The sequence below is a fragment of the Corvus brachyrhynchos genome, unplaced genomic scaffold, assembly GCF_000691975.1.
Source record: "Corvus brachyrhynchos isolate BGI_N302 unplaced genomic scaffold, ASM69197v1 scaffold904, whole genome shotgun sequence".
In the NCBI taxonomy this organism is placed as follows: domain Eukaryota; kingdom Metazoa; phylum Chordata; class Aves; order Passeriformes; family Corvidae; genus Corvus; species Corvus brachyrhynchos.
Window position 1 is genome coordinate 188395 of NW_008237536.1, and position 8650 is coordinate 197044.

The 8650-nt window shown below is 47.0% G+C and overlaps 1 protein-coding gene across 1 annotated transcript in view; it reads left to right on the forward strand.

The window, feature by feature from the left end:
- Nucleotides 1–6: 6 nt before the first annotated feature.
- Nucleotides 7–8650, forward strand: part of HS3ST3B1 (heparan sulfate-glucosamine 3-sulfotransferase 3B1) — a 29897-nt gene continuing 21253 nt past the window's right edge. Inside the window, exon 1 of the mRNA XM_017731589.1 lies at nucleotides 7–54. The gene's annotated coding sequence lies outside the window, so the exon portion shown is untranslated. The remainder of the gene's footprint in view (nucleotides 55–8650) is intronic.

Genomic DNA, 8650 nt, shown 5'->3' on the forward strand with positions numbered 1-8650 from the left:
CGCGCCCCCCCGCTTCTCCGCCCGCAACTACGAGCGGGGACTCGCCTGGTACAGGTACGGGCCGGGCTGGGGCGGGCAGCGGCCCCGCGGCGGGACGGGACTGAGAGGGGTCCCCGCCGTCCTGCCCGCCCCGGTGTGGGAGGGCGGTCGCCCCGGGCTCCGGAGCAGGTTGTGGAGCGCCTAGGGCGAAGAATAAATGTTCCGCTAAATGCTTTCCCCCGAAAACACAACCTCTAAAAATATAATAAACCCAGCGCGCAACTTGCGCTCCCCGTTAGCCCAGGCGGCGGCGGGGCGTCCCAACACGAACCAAATCATATTTAATCTTTATATAAAGGTTAAACATTAATTTAATATTTTTAAACACTCTTATTCCGCTGTACTTCCATATCTTTTGCTGGAGCGTTTATTTTTCCTCCAGCTCAGGGTGTTGCTGAGGGATGACCGGTGTGTCTCCCGGGTCTGCATGGGCTGGCGGGCGGTGCGCTCAGCGACCGTATACTTGCGGGGTTTTTGACCCGTTTGGTTTTGGGTTTTTTTAACCCATTGGGGTGGGATTTAACCCGTGTTTTGGGGTTTTTTTCCCCCCCTTTTGGGGGGGGGGCGAGGTGGGGAGGGTTTACCCGTTTGGGAATTTTTTGACCAGTTTGGGAATTTTTGGATGCGTTTGGAGGGGGTTTGACCCGTTTCGGGAGCGCGGCGGCAGCTGGGACTGGCAGGCGGCAGCTCCACTTTCCAGATAAAACTTTCTCACTCGCTCCCTGCGTTCCGTCTCCGTTAACTTTCTCCTACCCCGTAATCGTCTCTGGAGCTGATCGATTGCCCGAGGTCGCGATCGCCAGCCCGGCGCTGGATTGCGGGAGCGGTGTGTAGTGTAGTGGGTAACGGGCGCGTCGGGAATGGGATGAACCCTTGGACTGGGAGAAAATTATAAATTTTTGGCTTGCATCCTGTAAGGATGGATGTAATTCTAAGTGATTTTGCGAGGAGCAGCGCGGTGCGGGATGTCTGGATGCGGGTGGGCTCGGCGGAGCGGGCGGCGGTGGGCGCGGAGGAGAAGCGCGATCGGACGCCGAGCGAGGGCGGCCCCCATTTCGGTACCTTTCTCACCCTTTTCCGATTGAAGTTCCTTTATCGGGAGTATTTTGAATATGTCTTTCTACTGAGTGTTTACAGGAATACTAAAGTAGCAGGGACGGAAACTTTGAAGCTAGATGGGAGCTGTGAATTTACGAATTGTAACCTCTTTGTAGTCTTGAAACTCCCACCCAGCAAGTCCGATTATGTTTATGTCTCTTTTTTTAATGTGGCCATCCCTCAGCAGCTAGTGAAATGAGTGCAGGATAAGATCTGATGAGGAGGAAGTAATTTTTGAAAGCTGTTTCGTTTTAGGAAATTCTGTCATCTCGGTGGAGGATGTAGCATGTTGTCCCACAGCAGCCCGAACGAAAACTTTGTAAATTCAGCTGAGTTTAAAAAAGTATTAATCTCGCATTTTGAAGGGGAACTTGCATATAACAGAGCAGAAAACCTGTCAGGATTTATTAGCAAAATGGTGTTGTATGTGTTGAACTCTGTTTTTAATTAGGAACCTAAATTAGACCATAAAATGGTTGATTAATCTTTTACAAGTAAGAGGTGGAAGGGGAGAAGGAGAGAATAATGCTATTGATTGAGTTCATCTGTTATCCCAGATATAGTGGGTGAAAGCCAATATTTAAAGGATACACATTATTTTTAAATTTGGAGAACAGGTATCAAAGTTGTGTTTAACTTCCTAAAGTTTCGCCTTATCAGCTGCTGAATTTTGAGCAGTGCGGGCCCTATCCCTGCAAACACACTATAGTTTTTCACTAGTATCTTTGCAAAAGGGCTGTTTTAGCTGAAATCTGACAAATCTTGAGGTCTGAATGTAGATGCTCTGAAGCAGCAAGAGTAAGTGATGCTGGAAGTCTTGAAATCAGTTGTGTGTGATTCACCCTGAAGATGGGAGTTTGTCTGGCTCTCTGTGGGACTGGGACCTGGGTCAATTAAGGAGGACTAAATAATGCAAAATACTTGGGGGAGGATAGAAACCAGCAGACAAGTTGTTATATATTGTGCATTATTTCTAACTTAATTAAAATTAGATGCAGAAGTTTGTTCCTAAACATTTTGTCATTAGAAGTCAGTTCCTATATAGTAGTAACTCCAAGCTCTTGCTGACTTCAGTGAATCTTGGCTTCTCAGCACTCCTCAAGAACATGCTTATTTCTCCCAGACCTAATGAAGCTTCTATTTATTATCTTAGTATCAATAAGGAGATGTGTTTATATTTTCTTGTTAGTGGTTCAATACAGTTGGATTTAAGATGCCATAAAAGGTGCGTGGTGTCAGCATCATGCAGTGAGCTGGGCAAGCCTCATCTCTGCTTTTCAGATGCTTATGCTCAAATCAACTGAATTTTTGAACTAGGGGAGTTACTGTGTCCTCAGCACCTGGAGTGCAGTGTAAATCAAATTGCCTGGCTTTGACAAGATGAAGATAGAATTTTTGACCCATGTCTCATTTAAAGTGTATTTTAGCTAACAGGCTAAATTTGTTTGTATTTGTTAGGAGTTTTTGTTTGTTTAAGTTGTTCCTGCCATCCAAAATCTTCATTTTCAGATTTTCAAGATGCAGAGTCATCACAGATTTACTTGTTTAGCTTGATGAATTCTTATTTTTGGGAGTGTTTGTGATTAATCCTGTTTAACTACTTATTTCTGCCTGAAGTTTTCATCTATCAAAAATAACTTCAGAAGGAGGGAACACAAACTTGTTCCTTGCTCCATGTTCTGTCAAGTGAAATGAAATCTGTTGGTTTGTTTCCTTTGTGTGGAATGCAGAACAGCATCAAGCGGGCTGAGTACCATTCCTGAAAACAGGAAAAATTAAATGCTTTTCTTCAATAGTGAGATAACTAAACTTTGGTGGAAATAACTTCTGTACGCACATTGCATGGTTTCCCCCCTGTAATGACTACAGCATGTTAACTGCTTCCGGTGAAAATACCATGTATTTTCCATGTATCCATCTGTACCATGACAGAAGAGAAATGGGATCCAGCCACTATTGCAAACTGATTTTATGAAGTGCCTTGAATTTTTGGGTAGTAGAGAAGTTCCCTCTTTGAGGCAGTAGGGAGTTCAGCTCCGCAGCCTGTGTGCATGTGTCTGGCTGAGCAGCCTGCAGGGATGTCGTTCTTCTCTTTGGGGTTTACTGTAGGGCTTGGTGGGGAGGAAAGAAGTGTTTCTCGCAAACCTAGAAAATCAGTTGTTGAATTTATTTTATTATTTCCTTCATTTGATTCAACAATGATGCGTTTTGAAATACCCTAGGGACTTGAAAGCCTGTTGCCCTATAAATAATGTAAGAAAAAAAGATTGTCATTAGCGTTATGTGTTTTGGGTTTTTTCTTTTTTTATTATTATTTTACAGCCCAGTGGGCTGTAATGCCCAGTCCCTCCTGCCTTGGGCTGGGCGTTGCCAGCCCTACTCAACATCACTGATTTATATTTTGAGTCTGTAGCTCTCTGCTAGGACCCCCTGTGCCGTGGTGCCGACTGTAACTGTGACAGCAGGGCTAGGCTGAGCTCCTCTGACTCTAGCAGTGCATCAGGGAGACCTCTTGTCCTTTTTTTCTTCTTTTTTCTTATAGAAAATTCTTAAAATGCTGGTGCTTTGTCTTCCCACTGCTGCTAAGTTGCCTTAATTCATTCTCCTTGCTGAGACTGGGTAATTTGGATCAGCAGGATCAGGCCCTGTGGTCTGGTGGTGTGTGATAAACTGTTTCAAATATGCCTTTCTCAGACTCCCAAATTGCTTGGACCTTAGTGTGCAAAGTGCTTCTTGACAGCAATTCCTGAATTGGGAGAAACGTTCTTATTTTTTTTATATTTCCCCATGAGCCTCCTTTTTTTTCCCCAAGGAATGCATGGGGGTACAAGCTGGTGCTTGCAATTGGCCAGGCTGGGAGCAAGGGAAGAATAAGGAAATGATGGGTAAAAGTTCAGGGTGAAAGCCATGATGAACCAAATCTTGAGCAAGGCAGAATTTTGCCCCTGTGTTTGGCCATTCTCTATAATCTCAACTTTAGTGAATGTTTAATACCTGCTTGCTTAATTGCCTCCCCAGCATGGGATGGACCGGGCAGCACGGACAGAACCAGGTGCCTGAAATGTGTTGTTTTCCGCTGAGTGTCACACGGTTTGTTGGCCCCAGGAAGTTTGGGAACAGGCCTGATGCTCCCGACTGGACTTTGGGTGCAAATGACTGCATCTGAGCAAAGACCGGCTCCTACAGCACATTCCCGTGAGTTGTGCTGGGTCAGAACTAGCATCTCCTAAAGCACAGTTGTGTTCTCTGGAAAGGTTTTGCCAAACAATTTTGGTATTGAGATTTTCTTTTCTTGATGTGAAAAAAATTTTAAAACTCAACTGTTGACCTTGCATTGCATTGTGCTTAAGCAAGTGGGGACTTTTAACAGTCCCCTCAGAATGTGCATGGAGTTCAGTGCCCCCTTGGCCACTGCAGCAACTCCCTATGACATGTCCTGAGCTGCTGAGTAACGCTGGGAGGAAAATGGCCCCCAAAAAGAAGGGCTGGGCTGCTATAATCAGTCAGCAAGGCCCTTATGTTTGCATGGGATCATTCCTTTAGATCTGAGGAGGGTTGAGTTGTTCAAACAGATGGCAAAGATTATTCGTGTTGCTGGGGTTTCAGTGCACTGCTCTGTTTCAAGCATGTTGCCCGGTATGACGCACGTGACAAGTTCTTCCCAGCACGACGCTAGGGGGGGATGACATTGTCTGTTGTGATCAGGTTTCATGGCCTCACCTGTTGAGCTGCTGAACTTTTCAAAGTTGACCAAGCGTTGGGGGTGACGGATGCGGATGGTGGATCTGCCTGGCTAATCGCGTTAACGCAGGACCGCGCAGCTTGCTGGGGAGCACTGTGCTCCTTGGCATGAAAATGATGGGAATGAAAACCCACAGGCTCAGCTCCGGGTTTGGCATTTATTATTTTTTTCTTTTCAAGTGGGCCATGGCAGGTGTCTGTAACACACACTGAACGTTGGATATCTCAAGGCCCTTCCAGGCAAGGCTTTATTTTTAAAAGCATCCAGCAAGCCCTGGGTACAGTGGCTATAGGAACTGTACCCGAACCACTGTTCTTTGGAGCTGTATTTCCAATCTGCCTGATGGTAGGACTGTCCTGTATTCAGGCCTCTCTTGCTGAGCTTCTCTGTTCACTTGAGCCTGAGTTTGGGGCTATTTATCCATCCCAGCAGGGAAGAAGTCTTAATTTAATGATCATTCAGCGTGGGATTCATGTCTCCTGGTGCTGTGACCATGGGTGACCAATGGGTTCAGGGGATAATGAATGAGCTAGGGCTACGTGGGACAGGTAACATATGGGTTCAAAGAACAACAAATAGTGGGACATATCTCAGTGGTGGAATTAGTGCGTCAGAGGCTATCGGCTACTACTTATCACCAGGTGTTGTGTGAAGATGGGCTGGTGAGGCTTCTTCCTTGGTTTGTGTGAAATAGTTGACTGAGTGCTGTGCTGGGTCCTGACTTGCTGCTGATGACTGTACTGGGGCTTGCCCTCACCCTTGCAATTCCAGGTCTTTCAGCAGCTCGCTGTGTATTTAATTAGCTTGCGAGAAACACCATGTGCTTTTTAAAGGTGCTCAGCCCAGCAGCAGCCAGAAGGCAATGGAGTAAATGGACCTTATCTTAACTTTCTTAATAGAAACAAGGGATCCTGTGACGAAACACTGATTATCAGCAGGCTCAGAGGAAAGGTGGGGTGAATTCAGGACAGGCATTTACTGGTGGTCTAACTTTGCCATCAGGGAGTTGCTCCCAGTCTGGAGGTGGCTGGAAGGTGCGCAGAGACAAACGGAGAAGGGCATCACGTTGTGCCATGGGTCAGATGAGGGGAAGAAATGGAGGTCAGGAGCACAGTCCCTCTGTCTCCACCTAGGGAGAGCAGGGTCTGCTTGACTGGCATGTGCAGCGTACCTTAGTCCATTCATAGTAGTGATCCAAGTGAAACAACCTCTCCTGGTGCCACGCTGGCTTTGAGCTTTCCCCATGGTGGTTTTCCTCTTTGGAATAGCACCGAATGAGGAGGAAAATGAACTCAGTGATGGTGATTTAGCATGTGGTGCCCTTGTACTGGGAAGGTCCAGAGGTGAGGAGGGACTTGTGGGAGCTGTGAGCTGGCTTGCTTGGCTGCCTGACCTTTCTTCCTGTCTCTGTGGCCACGGGAATCATTCAGAGAGGACCAAAAACTTGGGTGTTTGGGACTTTAGATGATGTTGGTGGGAATGTTAGAGGAAAATAGGTGTACAGGTGCTGCTGGCAGATCTCACACTGATTTCTAGTAAATGAGGAATTCCATTTTAAAAATTTTTCTGTCAAGATATGTGAGCATGGCAGTGCCCTGCTACATGGTGGCTAGGGGAACTTTATTTAGAGAAAAATAATTCCAGGTTCTGCTAAATGCCTTACATCTGTGTTAACCTCCTTGGAAACGCCCTGGAACTAGCCTGCTTCTACAGCAGTTTTGTTTTCTCCTCTCCATACAGAAAATGGAGGGAGGAAGAACATCTCTACAGGGGGATGGCATGACCTAGCCCTGGCATCAAGGGAGTCATGGCTCTATTTGGCAGCAGGTCTGACCCAGAGCTTAACTTGCAGCCTGTCTGGGATGCAGTCGTGTGGCTGACCCTGCCCTCGATGTGGCTTGTACAGTGTCACCCATGGAGCCTGGCTTTGCTATCCCTGTGCTGGTGGGGGTCATCCTTCCTTGTTCTGGTCTTGTTGTGAGTGTTGTGCTGCTAAAATTCCATAGGTCAGAGCTGTAATTTGGCCAGTCTTTTCTGCTGGTACTGCTGGGGATTTCTGCGAATCTACCAGTGAGCAGTTGTAACCTTTCCCTGAAACTGGCACAGACTTTGCATTCCTGGCAGTGCAGCAGGCAGCTCTTCCAGAAGAAAGGGAGAATTATTGTATGCGGTCTTTCATCTTATATGCCAATGTATAACGTTATAGGCAGATGGGTACATTTGATAGATCCTTCCTAAAAATGATTGCAAGGCCAAATCCTGTGTTGCCACAACAGTACTGAGCATGACTGTATTCTGCTACACCATTTCCCTTTAAAAAATACACTTTTCCACGTGGGAAGTTAGCTCTGATTAGGAGACGGGCCTTCAGCAGCATGTGGTGACAGAGACTGAACCAGGTCCCCAAACGTGACTGTGTTTAATGCGGTCCAAAACCCTTCTTAGGGAAGGGCTCCAGGATCAGACCCTCAGTGTGTATCCGTGTGACTGTGCAGAAAGTGTCCCCACAGAAACCAAAATCCATTGCAATTATTAACTTCAATAACGCAGCTTGACAAGCTTTATATTAAAGCCCTGAGCTCTCAGCCTCTTTCAATTATCAAACGTGAACTTGTGTTAAAGCTTGAAAGTCTTGAAACTTGAAAACTTAAAACTTCAAGTGTAGGTGAGTGGCACAGGGAGGCATAGGCAATCTTTGGAAAAGTGCTCATTTAGTGAAAGGGCAATTGACTATGAGCAACACACTGCACAGGAGTTAAGCTGCAGTAGTACTTTTGATTCAGAATGGGGTCCAGGGACTGCGGTGGCTGAGCAGGCTCAGAGCATGGATCCTCCTGTCACTAGGGGGAGGACGAAACCCCAGCGTCTTCCTCATAAAGTGCTTTGCTGCTTCACCGAGCTATTAAATATTTGTTTAAAAACTGGCAAGGCCTGCAGCTTTGGCATGCCTTCAGTTTGTTTTTCTAAAGGTGTATAAGACTTGGAAGGAAATCAGGAGGTGTTGGAGTAAACAGGAGGTGTGGCCCAGCCCTTTGGTCCTGGAGTGACTGTACACAGTCCTCAGCTGGTTTGTACACAGGGCTGGGAATGCTGTTGCTAAATGTGAATTGCAGAGAGACCCCGTGACTGTGCTGTGCCCTGTGTCGCTGTGTGTTGGAACAAATGTGATGCCTTACACTGAGGTGCTGTGCCTCTGCTCTGAACCCCCTGCACACACCTCTGCCACATTTAGTGAATTGTGCCAAATCGGAGCCAGTCTCCAGAGTGCTGGGGGGTTCCCATCTTCCTCAAGTGGGTTAGAATAGGACAAGCTCATGAAGGTCTCACCTGGGACCAGTGGGGCAGTGGTAGATGTCTGGGTGTCTCTGAGCATCCCTGGGCTCCTGCTCTGACTTCACTATGGCCGGACCAACAAAAGTGAGCTGCAAAAAGCCAGGCAGCCTGGGCATTGCCCCTTCTTGAGGACATGCTTAGCAAAGCCCATCTCCTTCCTTTTTCCCAGTACAATGCACTGAACTTGTTGCAACTTAACACAAAGCTTGTAACTTTTTTTTTTCCCCCTTTTAATTTCCCTCTTGAGCTGGTCGGGTAACTAATGAGCCTTGGGCTGTCTGCACAGCATGTGAAAAAGCAGAGGGAATAGCTAAGGCAGGGTGTTGAGCCGGGAAGGAAGCCTTGGGAGAAGATATCAGCAGAAGTGGAATAGCCGGTTAGGGTTTCAACCTGGGTTTGCTGCAAGCCGAGAGGGGCCGGGAGCTGCTGCCTGCTCCC